Source organism: Bos indicus, chromosome 4 (assembly GCF_029378745.1).
Source record: "Bos indicus isolate NIAB-ARS_2022 breed Sahiwal x Tharparkar chromosome 4, NIAB-ARS_B.indTharparkar_mat_pri_1.0, whole genome shotgun sequence".
Taxonomy (NCBI): domain Eukaryota; kingdom Metazoa; phylum Chordata; class Mammalia; order Artiodactyla; family Bovidae; genus Bos; species Bos indicus.
In genome coordinates this window covers 42333926-42359036 of record NC_091763.1, presented here as the reverse complement: position 1 = coordinate 42359036, position 25111 = coordinate 42333926, and the positions used below count along the sequence as shown (strand labels likewise).

At 37.0% G+C, this 25111-nt stretch overlaps 1 protein-coding gene and 1 pseudogene across 11 annotated transcripts in view; one reads left to right on the top strand and one right to left on the bottom strand.

Annotated features, from left to right (window-relative positions):
• The window catches only part of MAGI2 (membrane associated guanylate kinase, WW and PDZ domain containing 2), a 1460538-nt gene that overhangs the window by 1221156 nt on the left and 214271 nt on the right, over positions 1–25111 (bottom strand). The window lies entirely within an intron of this gene.
• LOC109557339 (transcription factor BTF3 pseudogene) lies at positions 9379–9879 on the top strand (annotated as a pseudogene).

Below are 25111 nucleotides of genomic sequence, written 5' to 3'. Positions count from 1 at the left end.
AAAATTATTGATAATACTGTCAAACTCAAATGTAAAAATAATTGGGAAAAATAAACAGCATAATAAAATATCATTCATTGGGTTATACTGACAGCAGACAATACACCTACTCAGAATTAATCAACAAGGAAGGCAATTCGAAGAAAAAGCACTGAGTTGAATTTAAATTTCCAAAGTGTTTTTACATCTTTAAAATAGGGGCAGATACAATCAATCCCCAGGTTTTTTTCCAAGTGACCCTTCTTGCTGTCTGTCCAATAACATGGGAAATAAAACCCACAGGAGATCAGAACAGTGTGGCTAGGTGTTCTAAGAGACTTTGTAGAGAGAATGATAGCCTTGTGTTGTGTTCTGAAGCATAGATACTTGCATAGGTGGATTGTGGATACAGGACAGCAAATAAGGTGTTAAGGGTGAGTTTGACATGTAAGGAACCAAGTTTTTTAGTACTAAAAAGCATGTTTTTTAGGTAGGCACAGTCATACAGTGGAAGGCTTGAATTCAAGCCTAATCATATGATTTTTGTTTTTTTCTCTAGAAATAATGATGAGTCATTGAAAGTTTAAGGCACGGTGTTGTATAAATAGATATTTTATGAAGCTTAATTTTGTAGCCCTTTTAGAATGAATCAAATTATGCAAGACAAGGATAAGATTCCAGGCATAAAATGGCTAAGGTCTGGAGGGGTATTAGCAGTGAAAATACAAAGGACGGATTACTTCAAGGGAAAAAAAATCCATTTGGCAGTATGTGATAAACATAAAAACACTAATAGTTCCATGTCAAGTGCATTTTTCCCCAATGTTCAAAATTAAGAACAGTATCTATGCTAAAGCTCTATATGCAGGTCAGGAAGCAACAGTTAGAACTGGACATGGAACAACAGATTGGTTCCAAATAGAAAAGGAGTATGTCAAGGCTGTATATTGTCACCCTAATTATTTAACTTCTATGCAGAGCACATCATAAGAAGTGCTGGGCTGGAAGAAGCACAAGCTGGAATCAAGATTGCCAGGAGAAATATCAATAACTTCAGATAGGCAGATGACACCACCCTTATGGCAGAAAGTGAAGAAGAACTAAAGAGCCTCTTGATGAAAGTGAAAGAGGAGAGTGAAAAAGTTGGCTTAAAGCTCAACATTCAGAAAATGAATATCATGGCATCTAGTCCCATCACTTCATGGCAAATAGATAGGGAAACAGTGGAAACAGTGGCTGACTTTATTTTTGGGGGCTCCAAAATCACTGCAGATGGTAATTGCAGCCATGAAATTAAAAGATGCTTACTCCTTTGAAAGAAAGCTATGACCAACCTAGATAGCATATTCAAAAGCAGAGACATTACTTTGCTAACAAAGGTCCACCTAGTCAAGGCTATGGTTTTTCCAGTGGTCATGTATGGATGTGAGAGTTGGACTGTGAAGAAAGCTGAGCACCGAAGAATTGATGCTTTTGAACTGTGGTGTTGGAGAAGACTCTGAGAGTCCCTTGGACTGAAAGGAGATCCAACCAGTCCATCCTAAAGGAGATCAGGCCTGGGTATTTATTGGAAGGACTGATGTTGAAGCTAAAACTCCAGTACTTTGGCTACCTCATGCGAAGAGTTGACTCATTGGAAAAGACTCTGATGCTGGGAGGGATTGGGGGCAGGAGGAGAAGGGGATGACAGAGGAAGAGATGGCTGGATGGCATCACCGTCTTGATGGACATGAGTTTGAGTGAACTCCAGGAGTTGGTGATGGACAGGGAGGCCTGGCGTGCTGTGATTCATGGGGTCGCAAAGAGTCGGACACTACTGTGTGACTGAACTGAACTGAACTGAAAGCTCTATTAATGAGAATAGGACAACTATTAAATATAAAATAGCCCGCCCACTTTTTAAAAGAGTGTAATATGAAACTGTGGATGAATTGAAGCTATCAAGTACAACATGCAAAAAACATGCAGTAAAACAGTTTACTTGAAGACATGCAAACCAAACAAATTAATATCCAAGGAAAAGACATAGTTCTTTTGTAACCTCATACTGAATAGCAAGGTACACAATGGCATGAATTTATTGAACTATTTATTATCTAAAAAATATTTTGGTAGCAAATGTCAACATTACTGAAATCCGGAATTTAACAATTTGAAAACAATAATATATTTAAAAGGTCAGAATGGTGTTCAAATGAAGCAGTATTTTGCTAAAGTATTTATAAACTCTGAAGAGGTAAAAATAGAGAATCACTGAGTCATACACTTGGAAAGGTCAAGGATGATAAATTATATTATATTACAGGAGATTTTATTAAGCTATCTAGCTTAATCTTATCTTTCAATGCAATAATTCACTAAGGGCTCTCCTAGTGACTCAGTGGTAAAGAATCCGCCTGCCAATGCAGGAGACATGGGTTTGATCCCTGGTTCAGGAAGATCCCATATGCTGCAGGGCAACTAAGCCTGTAGACCACAACTATTGAGCCTGTGCTCTAGAGCCCTGGAGCTGCAACTGCTGAGCCCACGTACCACAACTACTGAAGCCTGTGTGCGTAGAGTTCATGCTGTGCAATGAGAGAAACTACCACAATGAGAAGACTGCACACCACAACTAGAGAGTAGCCGCTGCTCACCACATCTAGGGAAAAGCCCATGCAGCAATGAAGACCCAGCACAGCCAAAAAATAAAGATATGAAAAATATGAAAAATGTTTTATTTTAAATCATTCCTGACAGATGGTCATAGAGATTCTGCATAATGAAAACCAGTCTCTTACACTGGACAGTTCTAATAATTAGGTCCATTTAATTTTCTCCCCAAACTGTCTCCCTCAGTATCTGTGTAACAGTCCATTCTGGTGCTGGGGAAAATGTAAAACAAGATTATTCTTCCTAATACATGATAGACCTTCCATATTCTAAATTTATCTTTACTCAGGATTTTGTTAGAGAAAACATTTACGTCCAATTCTTTATTATAAAGGAAAATATTTTACTATAATTCTTCCCATGAGAAAGCACAACCAAAAGTGAGGCAGAATGTATGTCTACACTTTATACGTTTCATGTATATTATTTAATTTTCCATCAAAACAGATGGTAGATCCTGGTTTTCATTTTTAAATGGATTTTTAAAGTACTGTTATAAGTTCATTATCAATCTTAGGAATTTATTTGAATGCTTTATTTTTTCTTTGATTTCTTTAGTTACTCAAGCTTAATTTCCAACTTTTCAACCAATTAATATTTCATTGATTATATACACATGATTATATACACTGTGTAACTCTAGGGAGGAAACATTTAGTGACCACCAATAATACTCTAGGGACATTTTATATGTTGTTTCATTCAACCCTCTTAAAATTCTAATGAGGTAGATACTATGATATAAATTTTACAGACAAGGAATTTGAGTCTGCAAAGGTTAAACAATTTATCATAGATGTTCACAGTAATATGATTATCATAGTAATAAGTGGTAGCTCTGATAGGCTCAGAATCTCTGTTCTTTCTGTTACAGCAGATGCATATGATAATGGCATCTACCTCATAGGGTTGTTAGGAGAATTAAACAAGCTGTTCATCCCTGGTGCTAGTGCTTGACCGTCTTAAGAAAGCACCTGCTTAGCTCTGCTTAGTAAAGGTCTTCTTCCTAGTGAAATCTACTTAGCACAGACCATGATCCTAGGGAGTGGGCTATCTAATTCTTTAGAAAGTGTTATCAGTAAACATTTTTTTTTTTCACCTGCACAGTATCCTGGGATTGTAATACTGGAAGTCTCGGGCATGCTCTGCCAGGAATAGGTCCTATGGTAGGATCTTGGACTAAGAATCCTAAAATGTCTAGCCTCATCTCTACACCAAAGCCTCCTTCCACCAGTTCAAGCTTTGCCCTGACACCTCAGCCAAAATGGAAATATAAGCACACAACATCACTGCTTAAAATCTCCCCATCTGATTTGGAACACAATCTGAGTTTCTTAGCGTGGAACAAAAAGTACTAATCTGGTCTTCGCCCACTCTTTCTGTTTCTTCATTCTCTCACCTTGCTACTGTAATAGCAAATTGTGAGTACCTCATGTGGTTTCACACTTCTGTCAGCTACTTCAAAATATTCCACATAGGAACTATCAATCCCACTCTGAGATATTTATCTAAGAGAAATGATCTCTAGAGAAATTAAGACAACATAGATCCACACAAAAACATGTACAGAAATGTTTACAGTGCTTTATCCATAATCTCCAAGACTTGAAACAACCAAAATAGCTAACTGGGGAATGAATCAATAAGCAGAGTAAATCCATGCCATGGAATACGTAGCAACAAAAGGGGATGAGCTACAGATGCATGCAACCACATGAATGACTCTCAAGTGTGTTATGCAGAATGAAAGAAGATAGATCTAAAAGACTATATACTACATTGCCTTATTTATATGGTATTCTAGAAAAGGCAAAATTATAGGGATAAAACTGGTCAGTGTTCACTAGAGACTGAGGTAGGGGTAAGGATTTGGCTATAATAGGGCAAAAGGGAAATTTATGAGTTACGAAAGGTTCTAGATTTTAACTGTGGTGATAGTTAAATAACTATCATTCACAGAACTGAATGTCTAAAAGGAATGTTCTGTAACTTGTACCTTAATAGACCTAACACTTAAAAATCACATATCTTTCAATTTTGTCCAACTCTTCATTTGCTTTTTGAATAATCTTTTTCATTTTTGGACAACTCTTGCCCGTCCTTTAAATCTGAGCCTTAAGTATACCTTCCCTTAAAGAAATTATCCCTGAACTCCCACACTAGGCAATCTGGGTTTTTCTATTCCCTGTGCATGTATCTGTCTCTTTAGATGTATAATAATACAATACCAGTGTCTGATACTGCAATGTCAGCTGCTTAATGGAAAAAAAAAAGTCTTATTCATCTTTACATCCCCAGGGATTCAATCCAATATAAGAACTCAACAAATGCTTTTTACTCTAACTAAAATTACGTTTGGAAATTTGCTGCTTCTAAAATAATTGTGGAAACTATAGAATGTACTTGATTTAACTCAAGTCTATCTGACTCTTGCATAAAGTTTGCTTGCATACTATAAATAGCATAATAAACTTACTACATGTTTTCTTCTTATAATACAATCCTTTAAAACATTTACACAGATATAATTATAGGGCTGTTTTAGTCTGGTTTATTTTGCAAATCTTTGCTGGCAAAATATCTGTTAGATGTATGCTAAATACAGTAGAATAAAACATCTCTGAAGTTGTAAAATATATTATTTACAGCAGCTAGTGTTTTAATAGTTCTTTTTCTTTTATTATATTTTGAGCAACTTTTTAATCTCAATTTATGCAAATGTGTGCATATAAAATGATAATGCTCTCTGGACCAAGGCAACTGATAACTCTCATTGGTCAATGGCACATTCAGAGGATGAGGATAATCCATGCAAATTAAACTGCTCAACTGAGCCTGTTTTGTAACATTCCAAATTAGTTACTCTATCTTCTTTCCTGAGACACAAAACAAATTTTATGGCCTGATTGTAATGCAGTGCTGTTGGGAAAATAGTTATTATGAGATAATTATATCCCAACAGAATCTGAGGCACTTGTCTGCTCTTGGTATAGAATGTCACCTGAGGGGTGAGATTTCCATAACCACTTTTATTCTAGCAGATCTGTTATTCTGATTCACAACCTGTTCTGTTTTCAGGCATTAAGTTTATGAAATGATGTCTATCAATCAAAATAAAAATTAACAAAATTGGAAATTCAAGTTGAACTAAGATTATGGCTTTAATGCCTAAAACTTATATTAATTCTCAGGTAAAAAAAATGAAAGAATATATTTCTGTCAATAGAGTTCATAGAGCGAGAAGACGAGACAGATCCTGCAATGATTATACCATCATGACAGTCACAATCTCAAATTACAACATCATCAGTCCCTTCATTATAGAGTGGTAGATAGGGACCAGAGCTATTGCAGCACTGAAAGGGAATATTTAGGCACTCTAATGCCCATTGCATGTAAATGATGTAAGCAACATATTTGATTTCCCCAAATGTATAATTTCACCTAGTAATAATGATCACTGAGAATTATAAAACCCATAACAAAGAGTATGAAAAATGATTCATCATGAAAACTACCAAGAGATATAAAGCTTTGGAATAAAAATGAACTTTAAAATAAAATAAAAATAAACATTGAAAGAAAATAGGTTGAGCCGTTTTGTTCACTGGGTTTAGATCCTTTCCTTTTTCCTCCCTCCCTCACTTCCTTCCTTCCTTCCTGTTTCAGTGGTCAAGGGTCAATGATGAAGTCATAGACAATCTCCTTTATCTCAAATATACTCCCAGCTAATAGTATTATAGAGAAATTCCATTTTAGTTTTAAAACAGATATAGTAACACATACTTTTCTAAAAATTTATCCAAGTCTTACATGATAACACTGCTTTGGAATCTCATTACAAATAAATCAAATAATTAGTAAATATTTAATTTATAAGTGACCATTAATTAAAAAGTTAAGTGAAATTAATTAATGAAAGTTAATTCTTTCATAATGCCTATTTTAAGTCTCAAACAGTATTAGGAATGTTCTTTCATCTCTGAAAGGGCTGTGAGGAAATGAAATTCTACTAAAGAAAGTAAAAATTTTGAAAAACATTTATTTTTGCACTTAAAATGGCCAATATATAATCAGTTGGTTAAGTATCCAATTTCAGAGTTCAAATGCAAGTTGCTACTAAAAATAGTTAGCAATAAATAGTATGAGTGTTCTTCCATGCAACTGTAAATTGCTGTCTATTATCAATAAGCTGTTATGGATAAAACCTCCAAAAAGTGGAATGGGTCATAAACAAAAAATAAATGCATACAAAGTGGTCGGTTCTGCATGACTCATCTGAGGATGAAGAATGATACCCCTCCCCCATAATGTGATTTCACCATGTATTGTGTTGTCCTGCTCTCAATATATTTCATGGCAGCAACATCTAATGGTGCAATGAAAATGCAAACATTTAATTCTTTCTGCCAAGTACTCGTGGCAATAAATTACACCACACATAAAACAAAGCTTGGCAAGCAATTTGCTATGTAGCTAGTAATATTCTATTTTTGTTATTATATACTCTCTATTGTCCTTATTTTTAGCTCATTCTTTAGCACATGATATTTTACTTCAGTGATGAAAATATGAATACAATATGATGTATCTTCTTTGTTTGATGTATATACCTGTTTTTATTTTTTGTAAGAACAAACATATAATTGCAAGCTACATCTGACATACAGCTCTTAACTACTAGCTCACAGATTACAAGTAAATTAGATAAGAGATTTGGATCTTTTTATTTCTGATAGAAAATTAAAAAATCAAATCCAAATTATTTAGCAGTGCCTCTAAAAAAAAATTCAAAACTCTGTAGCTAGATAATAATTTTCTTCTTGACTTCTCTCCCCTTATTCTTCCTATCATCTTTCCCAGTCTAATATTCTAGACCCTGTTACAAAATGCTGTTTCACTCCCTGTGATACAATTATATCATGTGTGTGCTAAATCGCTTCAGTTGTGTCTGATTCTGTGTGGCCTGTCCGTGGCAAGGATACTCCAGTATTCTTCTCTAGGCAAGAATACTGGAGTGGGTTGCCATGCCCTCCTCCAGGGGACCTTCCCCATCCAGGGATCGAACCAGTGTCTCATGTTTACTTCATTGGCAGGCGGGTTATTTGCCACTAACACCACCTGGAAAGCTCCAACTATATCATATGTTAGGGACTCAGGACCACTGAAGTAAACAAAAATTTGTGCTTAATGTGGCCAAGGTAAATCTGTACCAGTTGCAGCCTCTTCATAGAAATGTTAGGAAATACATTGCTGGGATTATCTTGTTTTAGGAAAAATAAGGAAAAGAGAATCACCATCAAGGATGTTTATCTAGTATAAGTAACATTTTAAGAACAAACAATTTACTCTGCATTCATCAATAACTGTCAATGTGCAAAAGAATGTTTCATGTGCTGAACTGATTTGACTTAGTTTCTTTCAGGACAAAAGTTACTTGGGGACCCATTAGTGGTTACATCAAGGTCTGAGAAGATTCATTCCTACCTCCTTATCATTCTATATCTGAGCAGAAAGAAAGAATCCCAGATCTTCAGTTCAGTTCAGTTCAGTCCAGTCACTCAGTTGTGTCCAACTCTGTGACCCCATGAATTGCAGCATGCCAGGCCTCCCTGTCCATCACCAGCTCCCAGAGTTCACCCAAACTCATGTCCATCGAGTCAGTGATGCCATCCAGCCATCTCATCCTTTGTCGTCCCCTTCTCCTCCTGCCCACAATCCCTCCCAGCATGAGAGTCTTTTCCAATGAGTCAGCTCTTCACGTGAGGTGGCCAAAGTATTGGAGTTTCAGCTTGAGCATCATTCCTTCCAAAGAACACCCAGGACTGATCTCCTTTAGAATGGATTGGTTGGATCTCCTTTCACTCCTTGCAGTGAAATCACATGTCCTCTAGACCTTGCAGGGTCTAGACTCTCAAGAATCTTCTCCAACACTACAGTTCAAAAGCATCAATTCTTCGGCGCTCAGCTTTCTTCACAGTCCAACTTTCACATCCATACTGGAAAAACCATAGCCTTGACTAGACAGACCTTTGTTGGCAAAGTAATCCCAGATCTTCACAGGACCTTAAATCAGATTGACATTTGTAAGAGGTTGAGGGACAACAGATAGGTGCCATTGTTTCCTTCTGTGTCCACGTCACACTAGAAAATAGACTTCTGTTTAAAAGTCTTGGCAATTAATTCTGTTTATTTTCCACGTGGCTTAAAAAACTAGATGAGCTGTTTCTATTAATATTTTTTGTGAGCATTGTTACAGATCTGAGACAAGGTTTTTCAGGGAGTATACAACTATGATTTTTTTTGAGCCAAACATAAAACTTGCATCCTAGATTAGTACTAAACAAAGGAAATGTAAAAAGCAGAAAAATTATTTACTGTTTGTGTGGCTTATCCATAGTTTTCTTCAAAAATGTTTCTGGCATGGTATCTCACTATCTTCAAAGTCAAGGAATTTGCCTTACTTCTCTCCCCTTACCTATCTATAAAAGACCATACCATATATGCTCCTAAGAAAGTAAAAGAATAAAATAGAGTGATTAACAGTGAAAAATAAAGAGTATATCGTTTTGATTCACTATCTTTCCCCTAACCTCCAAGGGGTCGGCACAGAAAAGGAAAAACTGAGTTAAAAACACTTTTAGATTGTGAGTCCCCACGTGTGTGTGCCTAATCTCAGCTGGTCTGCCCAAGACCACCTGAGTGCCAGTCCTAGTCCCTGTGTGGCCCCACTTCTGCTCCAACAAGATGAAAGAAGCTATCGTGAACCAGAGGAAACTTGCCAAATTGCAAGCATGACAGTGCATTGTTGGGAAAGGAACTGCTCACAGAAAGAAGAAGGTGGTTCTTACAAATGCCACAGAAAATAACAAAAAGCTTCAGTTCTCTTTAAAGACGTTAGGGGTAAACAACACCTCATTTGTAGAAATGAGTATGTTCACCAATCAAGGAACAGTGAGCCATACTAACAATCTGAAAGTTCAGGCATCTCTGGCAGCAAACACTTTCACCATTATAGGACATACTGAGACAAAGCAGCTGACAGAAATGCTACCCAGGATCTTAAATAAACTTGTCACAGACAGTCTGACTAAGAGACTGACTTAGACTTAAGGAGACTGACTGAAGCTCTCCCCCAAAAAATCTGTGGATGGAAAAGTACCACTTGCCACTGGAGAAGATGATGATGATAAAGTTCTAGATCTCGACAAGAATTTTGACAAGGCTTCCAAGAATGAAGCAAACTGAATTGAGTCAATTTCTGAAGAAGATAAATCTTGAAGTTATTAGGAGCTGCTATTTTATATTATGGGCTTCCCTGGTGGCTCAGAGGCTAACGTGTCTGCCTCCAATGTGGGTAAACCTGGGTTCAATCCCTGGGTTGGGAAGATCCCCTGGAGCAGGAAATGGCAACCCACTCCAGTATTCTTGCCTGAAGAATTCCATGGACGGGGAGCTTGGTAGGCTACAGTCCACAAGGTCGCAAAGAGTTGGACATGACTGAGTGACTTCACTTTCACTTTCACTATTTATTATGACTGCTTTTTAACATTTTGCTTATGGATCTGATAAAATGTAGGTCTTTAATATTTTTAAGCCCAAGCCCCTGGACACTGCAGGTTTCTTCAGTTTTTGCTTATATACAATTCATTCTTTGCAGCCAATTAAGCTAAAGAAGTTTGGGGCAAAGGTCTGAAACAAAGATTAATAAATTCTTTGCCTAGTTAAAAAAATGTTTTTTTAGATTGGCATCAGTGCTGATCCAGAAAAAAACTGGACCCTTTCTCATATTAGTTACTTTTCCAAAACTTAAAATAATAAGCATAGAATAAAACTATAATTTAAAAGTTATTTCTATCATTGCAAATTTCTGTTATCAAGAGGGTCATTCATATGAATCAGTGTTTAATATAATTGACCAAGTATCAGATTCTGGGCTCCAGTTGCAGAGAGAGTTAACTGAATTTTTAAATATGCCTGTCTGCAGTTCTTGATGTGACTTTTCCCATAATTTCTTTGGTTTAAGAAATTTTATTTGAAAGTTATTCTGAGTCATTGTTCTAGTCCCTAAAACACTTAAAGTTGGTACTTTGTCCATTTTGTTCATTACTGTATTTTCAGATTCTCAGTACAAGGCACATAACTGATATTTGATAAACAGTTTTTTTAAAGGAGGATGATAGGCATGTTGTAAATCAACCAAGTAAAAGAATGCTTTCCCAGTGAATTGAAACTGAACCACTGGAGATTTCGAACCTGTATAATTTTTTATCTTAGAAGGAAAGATTACTCATTTGTTCTCATTTGCCATCAGGATCCCTCCCCTTTGCTACTCTCCCATTGACATAAGCTCATACTTTAAGGCCTAGATAAAATTATTTCTTTCTTTAAGTCATTCTAGTCCCTTCAGCTAAAAAAGTGCTACTCTGTATTCTCATGGAACTTTCTGTTCACCATAGTAAAATAGTATTAATAATGCCTAACGTTTACATAGACTTCATTATGTCAGGTGCTATTCTAATGCCCTTAGCCTCACAACAATCCTCTGAGGTAGGTACTGATTAGTGACAGAGCTGGGATTTGAATGTGGGAAGTCTGACTCTTTAGTCTCTTACTACAGTGTAAGATGTAATGTAAAGACATTACACTCACTACAGTGTAATGACAGTATTATACCCTCTTTATAATTTAGTAATTCATCCTACACTGCCCTATGGCACTTGTTAGACTCCTGTAATATTATTTAACCCTTCATAGTGATTATAACTCCTGTAATATTATTAATTTATGAGTTAGTACATTAGATTATAATCTTCTAGAAGGAGAATATTACTAATCCCTTGTGTAGCCCTCACAGTAGCTACCAAGTCATATAGATTACATTAATTTATATTAACCAAATTAACTAATCACATTAAGTCACATAAATGAAAGAAGTAATTGATCCACTGATTAGTGGTTCTTAAAAGTCAGTGTGCATCAGATTTCCTTTGAGGTTGTTTAAAACACAGATGGCCGGGACCCATCCTGCAAATTTCTAATCCTGTAATTCTGACATGGAACCTTAATTTTGTATTTCTAATAAGTTCTTAAACAATGACAACATTGATGGTTTAAGAATTATTCTTTGAGAAATAAATCTCTAGAATATTTTCAATTAGTACATTTTTCTGAATATTTAGATGGCTATACAGCAGAAATTAATACAACAATATAAATCAATTATATTTCCACAAAATAATTATTTAGGTGAAACAAAATATGATGTACACTTAAAATACAGAAAGACACACAGCCCAAATTATAGAGATATAGGAATCTGTATGGTCTAAGGAGTCAATTTCATGGGTATGATAATTTAAAAGTGGGGTTCTAATGAACTAAAAATAATTGCTGAACTTATAAATAAATTTGAATAAAATGCCTCTTCTTCACATATGCCACAACACAGATCATGCTTATTTGATTTATTCAGAAGAGTATTTTTGACATAAATGTCCCCTTTGAGTTACAATATCAAGGCAAAGATGCGATGCACAGTTGATTTAAAGTATGAATTGCATTGTAAATATAGAAAACAATACCACATGTTTTTCTCTAACAGATAAAGGAAGTCTAGTCACATTAATATCTTCATAATAATTAAACAATACATACAACTTAGCAGACTGACAGATAAAGAAGCAGCCTGTGTCAGGCTGATTACCACATCTCCATACACAGTCCCCTCTAGATGTCACTTATTATTTCTATTGTAAATTATTTATAAAGATCACTTTCATGGTTTAAGTGGTCACGTCAAAGGCACCATTTACAAGCCACAAGTTAAAATAAGGTATTAATAATAAATTAAAAGCACCACATCAACATCTCATGTATCAAAACTGCAACTAATTGATCACAAATGGCTGAAAAACTCATTATTACTTTATGTCAAGAACGTGTTTTTGCCAGAGAGCTGTCTGCCCCTCCCATACTCCACCCAATCAACAGCTTTAATTTAATCAATGGCAGATGTCCAAACCTGGGTCCCTGAAGCCTTGCTTGCCCATGAGAGTAGAATGAAGCAGCTAAGACTGGGCCAACGCATCTCTTCTGTTTCAGGATGCGCTTCATGTGCCAGTGCCTCAGTGGTTTATCTTGGCTGTCCCTTCCTTAATGTCTTTTGGTCATGGACTGCTCGCCTGATGCTCTGACACTGCTGTTGCTCTACTCTTTCAAGTCCTCCTGATTTGCATGAGTTGTATCACCCTCTCGTTCTCATATTCTCTTCATCTTTGTCTGCTGGTTTGCTTCTCAGTCTACTGCTGTCCTGATGCTGGCCTTTCCTATGGGACCTGCTCTCTAGCATCAAGAGGCCTTCTGCCACCTCTCCTTGGCACATCACACCACGTGTATACTTTAAGTGCTAAATACATTTTGAGTAATTCATGCCATTTATTTAAAACATTCAAAGACCTCCAGGAGGTAAATGAGCATAAAGTTTGGCAAAATACTGGACAAAATGACTACCATGCATAAATTTTACTCTAAAATTTCCCTGCCATAGTTTAATGGTTTATATTGTTTATAGCCCCCCCCCTTTTTTTATGCTGCCAAGACATGAGACAATAGAAAGAATGAACCACTTTTACTATCATGCTGTATGATAGTCCTCCTACTATTCATTGTTACAATTTTTGTTTTCTATATGTCCACATTTCTGACCATACATATACATTATCTCTTTTATCCTCAAAATGACCAATATGCTACAATAATCCTACTTTGCATATATCCATAAACTAAAGATTAGAGGAATTAGATCCAAGATTACGCAGGTAGAAAGTGGTAAACCTGGATTCAAAGCTACAAATGTCTGAATCCATAGTCCATGTTCCTAACCACTGTGCCTTTTATTGTCTCTCACTTTGCAGTTGTCTTTAAAATAGGATGATATAATCTTATAAGATTTCACTTATTTTTAATATTTTAAAAGGAGAAAAATAAGTGATCAATGAAAAAAATTGTTTAAGCAGATGATCTTACCTTTATGAACAAAAAATTAAAGCAAGCATGTACTTCTTGGTGCTATAGAATTTGGGATATTCTTTGGGACCAGCCCTTTGTTCCTCCTCTGTTGTCCTCACCTCTTCCTTGATCTAAATCTGTTAAATTACAATTTTGACCCCTTCCAACTTATGATTTCAAGGAAGATTAGGAACAGCTGGTCAGCAGCCCTGTTGAATAATCTCCAATATACTGGAAGAGCATTATCAACTTGTCTCTGTGCTTTCTCTTCTACAATTACATTTTCCTTGACTTTTCCCCCACAGATCTCCTCTTCCTATTTTTATTCATGTTTGCCATCTTCAGAACTCTGGTTGAATTCTCTATATTTATTTTCAGTATGTACTCACATCTCTCATCTAGTGGGAAGATAGAAGCTTCGTGTATCTTACCCCTATTTGTTACTTTTTAATGTCTTCTTCTAATAAATAAACTATGGGACTTCCCTGGTGGTCCAGAGGTCAGGAATCTGCCTGCCAAAGCAGGGGACACAGGTTTGATCCCTGGTCCAGGAAGATTCCACATGCCGTGGGGCAGCTAAGCCCATGCACCACAACTACTGAGCCTGTGCTCTGAAACTGTGAGCCACAACTACTGAAGGCTGCTTGCCCCAGACCCCATGCTGTGCAATAAGAGTCCATGGCAATGAAAAGACAGTGCACTGCAACTGGAGGGTAGCCCCCTCTGCAACTAGAGAAAGTCTGCATGCATCAATGAAGACCAAGCACAGCCAAAGATAAATAAGTAAATAAGTATTTTTTTTTTAAATTAAACTATGTAGGCTGCCTAGTAGACTTCCTAGTAGGCAGCAACAAAGACCACCAGAGCCAAAAATAAATATTATTTTAAAAAAGTAAACTATGTAGGCTGCCCAGTAGGCCTATCTTTGATTTTGGAATAATTGTAAATAACAAAATCAGTATTAATTTTCATAATCTGAAATTGTTTTAGTTTTTTTTATTCTTGAGGAATCATGTTCTGTCACTGATGACTTAGTTACCTGTCATCTCATACCATCACAAATTCAGTGTAATGTAAGGTCAAGGATGGAATGAACAGGATAGGGAATTTATTGTTCTAATACCATTAAAGAACATTGCTCTTCAAAAGCGAAACAAAACACAAAAAAGTAAATCACCAAGTAGAATCAGGGGTCATTACTATTTTCTAGTTTGAAATTATTTGCTTTTTAAATCATACTAAATATTATCCTTATTATTATCTTTAAGAAATTTGTAATTTCATTGATCTTTCTTCTTAGGTTGTTTTGACTAAGGAGAGCAACATATTTTTTTCCTTTGATCATACCTTTCCCTAATTAAGAAATTAGTGAGAATATTAAATGTGTCTCCTTTTCAATTCCTAGAATAATTACTGTAATCATTTTTAACTAATATAACATTAATACTTTAGGGTTTCTACTACTAATATGTTATATCTTGGTTAAAAATTCTTATTATAGCTAAGCACATTTTTTCAGTATATGGATATTGTGAGACTAAAAGGAATTTAATCTCATCTATACCAATAGTCTTTATTAACTCTCCATACATTAATCATGGTTTCAGTGTTGTTGAATTGTCTTCTTTTTGTAGTTAATATGCCTGTTTTTACTTTATTTTAGTAATTAAGTGAATATAGTACAGCGGCTGATATTAAATTCCAATTATTTTCACATTTTTGACAGCACTGATTTAGAAAAATATGTCTTTTAAGATTGAGAATATTTTACATCAAGAACTAGATATTCAGAAATGTTTTCCATTCTGTATTATGTTCCCCAGAAGTAAAACTCTAATAAAAATCTACACTTTGATTAATTTTTATTTTTTTAGATGCAAAAATGAAAATTTATTAGAGTGTTCTGGGATGTCCCACATGAGACCAACTCACACACAGACACACAGAGACATACATAGATACAACACAGGTATGCTTTAACCTGAAAAGCAGTAAATGCATTTTACTTTAAGGGTACTCAGTTCTTAGATCTTTTTAAAGTGTAGGTTTCTTGTAGCTAAAATTTTAATGCCTACTCTGAACTAGCTGTCTCATGTAGTCTTTTTTATTTATTTATTTATTTTTACTTTACAATATTGTATTGGTTTTCCCATATATCAACATGCATCTCCCACGGGTGTACACGTGTTCCCCATCCTGAACCCCCCCCCTCACCTCCCTCCCCATACCATCCCTCTGGGTCATCCCAGTGCACCAGCCCCAAGCTTCCTGTATCCTGCATCGAACCTGGACTGGCGATTTGTTTCTTATATGATATTATACATGTTTTAATGCTGTTCTCCCAAATCATCCCCCGTCTCCCTCTCTCACAGAGTCCAAAAGACTGTTCTATACATCTGTGGCTCTTTTGCTGTCTCGCATATCAGGTTGTCATTATCAACTTTCTAAATTCCATATATATGCGTTAGTATACTGTATTGGTGTTTTTCTTTCTGGCTTACTTCACTCTGTATAATAGGCTCATGTAGTCTTTCAAAACTATGGTGTGCTGGAAGGACATGAGGTGGAAGAGTATGGATATGCTGATAAAAAGTGCTAAGTATGAACAACTAAATGTAAAAAAAAGTGGGCAGTCAGTTGGTGAAATCATGGAGAATTAATTTAAGAGCTAGTATGTAAAATACATACTGTCTAAAAAAACTGGGTTCAAACTTCTAGCATGCTTTAAAAGCAACTTTAAATCTGTATGAAGTTTCCTTTACCCAATTCTGGACCTTCTTTGAGGGGTGGCATATAGTTTCTTTCCAATTTGTTTCTGGTTTTGAAATATTTCACCCTTATGTTATTTTTACATAAGATTTTTAGCTTTATAACTTAAAAGAGTATCTTTGAAATTTTTCACCATTTTCTTAATTTGCATATTTTTAAAACTAATAAATACTCCTTACAAAAAATATATTCCATATTAGGTAATAGAAAAGATTCAACTATAAACTAGGAGTTCAATTTTCATAACTTATTTCCTAATTTATGTTTCCTAAAATCAATCTGAGGGAGATAGAGTCTTCCTTTTGTACCTATTACAGTATTCAAACTGTATTATGTATGCCACACCCTCTGTGGCCCTTAGTCTTCCTTGGGAAGATAAAGAAGAAAAAGACAAACAACAACTCTGTTTATTTGATCTTTCTTCTGACCATGAGGCCTTTGTGAACCTAGGAAATATTTTTCTCTATTAAAAAAAAATCATCTCATTATAAAAATATCATTTGACTAGTTGCTCTTAGGAGGTTAATTTTTACTTTTAAAAAGTCTATAAATAAGAAGGCTTTCAATTACTAAACAACAACCAAAATTAGTTACAAGTACTATGAATTAGTGAATATAGTTATATATACTATGAATTAGTGAATATAGTTACAAGTACTATGAATTACACAGAATTGGTAAACTCTATTAATAGGAATTCCACTTTTGGAATAGCTCAGTGTTTGTGTAAATGATACTGCTTGTCATGCCACTGTTAAAAAAAATATCTAAAAGCACTTTATGTGTGAAGAAATTCATAAAATAAAAAGCATTGAGTTCTGCATGAAAAAATGTAGGATATCAATCTCATAAGTGAAGCACACAATTTTCAGAAACTCTAGAGACTGTCATTTTTGTCATATGAGCTTGTATTATTTTCTAAAAGATCATATATACTGCTATATATTTTCAACTACTATTTTCAATTTAGGACAGCAGATGAACTTGAGTTTTTCTTAAGTATATTTTTAGCTTTATCATCACTCTTTCCACAACCTCTTTAAAAAGATACTTTAGGACACTCGTGCCTGCGTGCTTAATTGCTTCAGTCGTGTCTAGCTCTCTGCGACCCTATGGACCATGGCCTGCCAGGCTCCTCTGTCCATGGGATTCTCCAGGCAAGAACACTGGAGTGGGTTGCCATTTCCTTCTCCAATGCATGAAAGTGAAAAGTGAAAGTGAAGTCGCTCAGTCGTATCTGACTCTTATGGACTGCAGCCTACCAGGCTCCTCCGTCCATGGGATTTTCCAGGCAAGAATACTGGAGTGAGTTGCCAGTGCCTTCGCTGGCAATGTAGGAGATCCAGGTTCAATTTCTGGTTTGGGAAGATCCCCCAGAGAAGGAAATGGCAACCCACTCCAGTATTCTTGCCTGGAGAATTCCATGGACAGAGGAGCCTGGCAGGCTACAGGCCATGGGGTTGCAAAGAGTCAGACACAAATAAGTGACCAACACACATGATATTTTTAAATGCTAAATTTTATTTTATGTTACAGGTAAGTTTTGAATTAGATTTTTTTTAATTAAAAAAGTCCTGGTGGTAATTGCTGCCTGGGGTGAGTAATAATTAGGCACAGGATGATGTGGAAAGGCAGACACTAAGATGTAGATAACTGCACACTGACATTTAATTCATTAAACTTTCTGAAATGCTGACCTGGGATCTCTTAACCATTATATTTCTGCTTTTTCTTAATTGATTTTCATTCTCATTTGATTTTATTTCTATTTTGTGCTGTTTTGTAAGCTATCTCAAATATTTTTTTGACAATTTAACTTATTAATAACCCTAATAAGAAGTTAATGGATTGGAAAGTTAAGGATAATTATTTTCATCATTTATTCTCAAATTTATTTATGTGTTTCCAAAAATGCCTAATGCTTTCTCTCACTGTTAGTATACATGCAGGTTCTATGAAGACCTACAAGACCTTTGAGAACTAACACCCAAAAAAGATGTCTTTTTCATTATAGGGGACTGGAATGCAGAAGGAGGAAGTCAAGAAACACCTGGAGTAACAGGCAAATTTGGCCTTGGAATACTGAATGAAGCAGGGCAAAGACTAATAGAGTTTTGCCAAGAAAATGCACTGGTCATAGCAAACACCCTCTTCCAAGTACACAAGAGAAGACTCTACACATGGACATCACCAGATGGTCAACACCGAAATCAGATTGATTATATTCTTTGCAGCCAAAGATGGAGAAGCTCTATACAGTCAGCAAAAACAAGACCGGGAGCTGACTGTGGCTCAGATCCTGAAATCCTTATTGCCAAATTCAGACTGAAACTGAAGAAAGTAGGGAAAACCATTAGACCATTCAGGTATGACCTAAATCAAATCCCTTATGATTATACAGTGGAAGTAAGAAATAGATTTAAGGGACTAGATCTGATAGATAGAGTGCCTGATGAACTATGGAATGAGGTTCGTGACATTGTACAGGAGACAGGGATCAAGACCAACCCCATGGAAAAGAATGCAAAAAAGCAAAATGGCTGTCTGGGGAGGCCTTACAAATAGCTGTGAAAAGAAGAGAAGTGAAAAGCAAAGGAGAAAAGGAAAGATATAAGCATCTGAATACAGAGCTCCAAGGAATAGCAAGAAGAGATAAGAAAGCCTTCTTCAGCGATCAATGCAAAGAAATAGAGGAAAACAACAGAATGGGAAAGACTAGAGATCTCTTCAAGAAAATTAGAGATACCAAGGGAACATTTCATGCAAAGATGGGCTTGATAAAGGACAGAAATGGTATGGACCTAACAGAAGCAGAAGATATTAAGAAGAGGTGGCAAGAATATACAGAAGAACTGTACAAAAAAGATCTTCACAACCCAGATAATCACGATGGTGTGATCACTGACCTAGAGCCAGACATCCTGGAATGTGAAGTCAAGTGGGCCTTAGAAAGCATTACTACGAACAAAGCTACTGGAGGTGATGGAATTCCAGTTGAGCTATTCCAAATCCTGAAAGATGATGCTGTGAAAGTGCTGCACTCAATATGCCAGCAAATTTGGAAAACTCAGCAGTGGCCACAGGCCTGGAAAAGGTCAGTTTTAATTCCAATCCCAAAGAAAGGCAATGCCAAAGAATGCTCAAACTACCGCACAATCGCATTATCTCACACTCTAGTAAAGTAATGCTCAAAATTCTCCAAGCCATATGTGAACCGTGAACTTACTGATGTTCAAGCTGGTTTTAGACAAGGCAGAGGAGCCAGAGATCAAATTGCCAACATCTGCTGGATCATGGAAAAAGCAAGAGAGTTCCAGAAAAACATCTATTTCTGCTTTATTGACTATGCCAAAGCCTTTGACTGTGTGGATCACAATCAACTGTGGAAAATTCTGAAAGAGATGGGAATACCAGACCACCTGATCTGCCTCTATGAGAAACATATATGCAGGTCAGGAAGCAACAGTTAGAACTGGACGTGGAACATCAGATTGGTTCCAAACAGGAAAAGGAGTAAGTCAAGGCTGTATATTGTCACCCTGCTTATTTAACTTCTATGCAGAGTACATCATGAGAAACTCTGGGCTGGAGGAAGCACAAGCTGGAATCAAGATTGCCAGGAGAAATATCAATAACCTCAGATATGCAGATGATACCACCTTTATGGCAGAAAGTGAAGAGGAACTCAAAAGCCTCTTGATGAAAGTGAAAGTGGAGAGTGAAAAAGTTGGCTTAAAGCTCAACATTCAGAAAATGAAGATCATGGCATCTGGTCCCATCACTTCACAGCAAATAGATGGGGAAACAGTGGAAACAATGTCAGACTTTATTTTTCTGGGCTCCAAAATCACTACAGATGGTGACTGCAGCCATGAAATTGAAAGAGGCTTACTCCTTGGAAGGAAAGTTATGACCAACCTAGATAGCATGTTGAAAAGCAGAGACATTACTTTGCCAACAAAGGTTCGTCTAGTCAAGGCTATGGTTTTTCCTGTGGTCATGTATGGATGTGAGAGTTGGACTGTGAAGAAGGCTGAGCGCCGAAGAATTGATGCTTTTGAACTGTGGTGTTGGAGAAGACTCTTGAGAGTCCCTTGGACTGCAAGGAGATCCAACCAGTCCATTCTGAAGGAGATCAGTCCTGGGATTTCTTTGGAAGGAATGATGCTCAAGCTGAAACTCCAGTACTTTGGCCACCTCATGCGAAGAGTTGGCTCATTGGAAAAGACTCTGATGCTGGGAGGGATTGTGGGCAGGAGGAGAAGGGGACGACAGAGGATGAGATGGCTGGATGGCATCACTGACTCGATGGACTTGAGTCTGAATGAACTCTGGGAGTTGGTGACGGACAGGGAGGCCTGGCGTGCTGCGATTCATGGGGTCACAAAGAGTGGGACACGACTGAGCGACTGAACTGAACTGAACTGAAGTTGATGATGTGTGTATAGAGCTGGCAGATGAGGTGACATGAATAAATGCTGTTGGTCTCTAGATTGTTCAGGAGCCAGAATGCTGTAATGATTTTAATATCATACCCATCCCTGCTCACCTTCTCCTCCACCCCTACTCTCTTTCCTGATGATGATCTAGAAAGTCTTCATATACTTAAAAGTGTGACTTCTTGCTGACATCAGACACAGATTGCTAAATTTATCATGAGCTAAAGATACCTTGATTCTCCAAAACATCATAGTCTTATTAGTTGCCAAATTACTTTATAACCAACTTCTGATTACTCAGAGAAGATTATCTGATCACTGAGCAGTTAAATAAGAGTACTTCCCTGTTCTCCACAGCTAATTTCTCCTCTAAGAGGGTTGTATCTGAGTAGCTAAAAAAGGCAGCTGCCTGCCCAAGTGATATAATTTGAGATAAATGGGAGGAAAAAGTCATCTCAAACTTTTAACTCATTGTTCTCCATTCTTAGAGACGTCTATATGATCCTGGATGTCTTTGTAGTCTTCTAGAACTCTTTTTAGAGTTGAACTGCCCCTGGTTGGCGAAACTCTTTTTTAACACTATGATCAAGCCTTCCTACCAGTCTACAGGGCTTCCATGCAAACTAGAGACTGGCTGTATCAGCATGTGTATTTTAGGAAAAGACATCTTTCTGACACAGTCCCTTACCCACTCATATGGTGCCTTGTGCAGAATACACTATAGAACTGTGCTCAGCCGCAAAACCTAAATGAACTGGACATAGAATGCTAGGAAAGGAGCAGGGAAAGTGTCCATGTGCTAGCCCTGGGTTGCCCCAGTCATAGCCAAAACAAACCTTATAATAGTGTTCATCTATTAAGTCTGTGCTTTATAATACTGTTTTAGATCCCTGAGTTGAGGCAATAGTTTCATCTCCACAGATAATCAAAATTGACTACCTTTGGAAATACCATGCAAGAAAATAGAATGAAGCAAAACAATAGTAAAAACTTGGGTTTATATACCAACTATTATCAAGAGAGTTCCAGAAAAACATCTATTTCTGTTTTATTGATTATGCCAAAGCCTTTGACTGTGTGGATCACAATAAACTGTGGAAAATTCTGAAAGAAATGGGAATACCAGACCACCTGATCTGCCTCTTGAGAAATCTGTATGCAGGTCAGGAAGCAACAGTTAGAACTGGACATGGAACAACAGACTTGTTCCAAATAGGAAAAGGAGTACGTCAAGGCTGTATATTATCACCCTGCTTATTTAACTTATATGCAGAGTACATCATGAGAAACTCTGGGCTGGAGGAAGCACAAGCTGGAATCAAGATTGCCGGGAGAAATATCAATAACCTCAGATATGCAGATGATACCACCCTTATGGCAGAAAGTGAAGAGGAAATCAAAAGCCTCTTGATGAAAGTGAAAGAGGAGAGTGAAAAAGTTGGCTTAAAGCTCAACATTCAGAAAATGAAGATCACGGCATCTGGTCCCATCACTTCACGGCAAATAGATGGGGAAACAGTGGAAACAGTGTCAGACTTTATTTTTCTGGGCTCCAAAATCACTACAGATGGTGACTGCAGCCATGAAATTGAAAGAGGCTTACTCCTTGGAAGGAAAGTTATGACCAACCTAGATAGCATGTTGAAAAGCAGAGACCTTACTTTGCCAACAAAGGTTCGTCTAGTCAAGGCTATGGTTTTTCCTGTGGTCATGTATGGATGTGAGAGTTGGACTGTGAAGAAGGCTGAGCGCCGAAGAATTGATGCTTTTGAACTGTGGTGTTGGAGAAGACTCTTGAGAGTCCCTTGGACTGCAAGGAGATCCAACCAGTCCATTCTGAAGGAGATCAGCCCTGGGATTTCTTTGGAAGGAATGATGCTCAAGCTGAAACTCCAGTACTTTGGCCACCTCATGCGAAGAGTTGGCTCATTGGAAAAGACTCTGATGCTGGGAGGGATTGAGGGCAGGAGGAGAAGGGGATGACAGAGGATGAGATGGCTGGATGGCATCACTGACTCGATGGACGTGAGTCTGAGTGAACTCCGGGAGCTGGTGATGGACAGGGAGGCCTGGCGTGCTGCGATTCATGGGGTCACAAAGAGTGGGACACGACTGAGGGACTGATCTGATCTGATCTGACCATAAATATTACACATAGCATTAATACAATTTAATATTCTTTCATTTTAAAAGACTGAGAGCATTGCAATGTAATTAAGAACATTTACAGTTTTTCTTAGCTGTCCTTTATAAATAGGTGGTTTTCTGGGCACCAGAAGGAAATTTTAACCTTTGGTATCTTCCAAAGCAAGTCAGCCTTCAAAGCTAGACTGCTCATGATAGCAGTCCTACCATCATAGGTAATATGACACCAAAATGACTGAATCTGGGGAATTTGTTTTTTTGTTTTTTTTTTTTCAAACTGAAACCCCAGATTTGGGGTATGGTTGAAATGCTTTAGCTTCTTTAGGATTATCTCCATGTTTCTCTTTAATCTCAGTGGATCTGCTCAGTGAAATGAAGTGAAGTGAAAGTTGCTCACTCATGTTTGACTCTTTGCGACCCCATGGATTGTACAGTCCATGGAATTCTCCAGGCCAGAATACCAGAGTGGGTAGCCTTTCCCTTCTCCAGAGGATCTTCCCAACCCAGGGATCGGGATCTGCTTAGTATCTTTCACCTATTTGGGCCTCTGAATTTCTGTATGGCATGGACTTGCAGTTAGTTCTGGCAAGTGTTTTTACACTGTCGATATTTTTACAAACAGAGCAAAGAGGTAGCCTGCCAGCTCACTTTACTGCGGGTCTCTGTGCTGGCCTCAGCCTCATCTCTGTGACACAGGCACAGGTTAGATGGTGACAGTGGAAGGTCTTTATTTCCTCTGTCAGCGCCCAGAGAGTTTCAACCACATATGAAATAATGTCTTGTTTAAATAGCACTTAGACATGGTTCACATCGTTTTCAAAATGTTCTACCCGCATCATTCCTACAATCAAGGGAAATGCTGGACTTGATAACAGAGGAGAGGAAAAGTAAATTTCAATAACATTTCATTGGAAGCTGAATTCCCGACTGGGAACTGAATTTACAATACAAGAAAGCAGAAAGTAAATATACTGAAGTGAGGCTTTATTAGCAGTTTCCTCTGCTTTTACAAATAGCTTAATTGAAGTCCTACCAAGACAGAAACAATCACTTAGCAAGCCACATTTGAAAGGCATTTAATGGAGCAGCTCAATTTCTAGTGGAACTAACTTTTTAAAATAAAAGAGCAATAACTAAGAATTATTATGGATGGATAACAAAATTGTATTCTCATATAGCTGTTTATTTCCTCACATTTTGATGAAATATAGACTGCTCAGAATTTCAGGGTAGAAGACTCTGCAAAGTCTATCTCTGCTTCAGGCTAAGAATTCCTCAGGGGCAAGGTTCTTGAGTCTCGATATTCTCTACTCTGTGAACCTAATGCTTGCAGACACACTAACACATAGTAAGTACTTAACGATTTAAAAAATGATATTTTTAAAATTTATTGAATAAATGCATATATTTAATAAAATATAAAATATATTTTAGACTTACTACATTTTCAAAATGAAAATCAATTGAGGTGGCATACAGAACTGATAATACTCAACACATATAACATGAGCATTCATTTGGTGCTATATATACTGATTATAATGTATAGGTCTTGGTTAGCGGATCATTTTCTGAGAGAAGTCATTCAAGAGAATGGGACTGTTGGCAGAAACTGAAACAATCTGTAATCACCAATTATGGTTATGATTTTTCTCATTTCCTTAAGATTTCACTGCATATTGATGACCTATGCCCTTTCTAGGCACCACAGGGATACAAAGATAATACAGAATTCCATAGAGAATATTTTCAGAAAAGTGACTGTACATATTATACATGAAGCATATACATACACATTTTTGACACTTGTCTGTGGCATAAGCCAGGATATTTGCCATGAGCTGGATGATCTAGCTGGAATCATACATTATCTCTAAGGCTTGTTCCACACACACGCCCCTCTCCCACACCTCCCCCCACCCCAGGAAAAGAATAAATAGCATCATAGTCTCCTTTAGCATATTCTATATTATCTATGTTATCCTAGAATACTCTTTTTGATGTACAGTCACCAAGGGACTTCCCTTGTGGCTCAGCTGGTAAAGAATCCGCCCTCAATGCAGGAGACCTGGGTTCAATCCCTGGGTTGGGAAGATCCCCTGGAGAAGGGAAAGGCT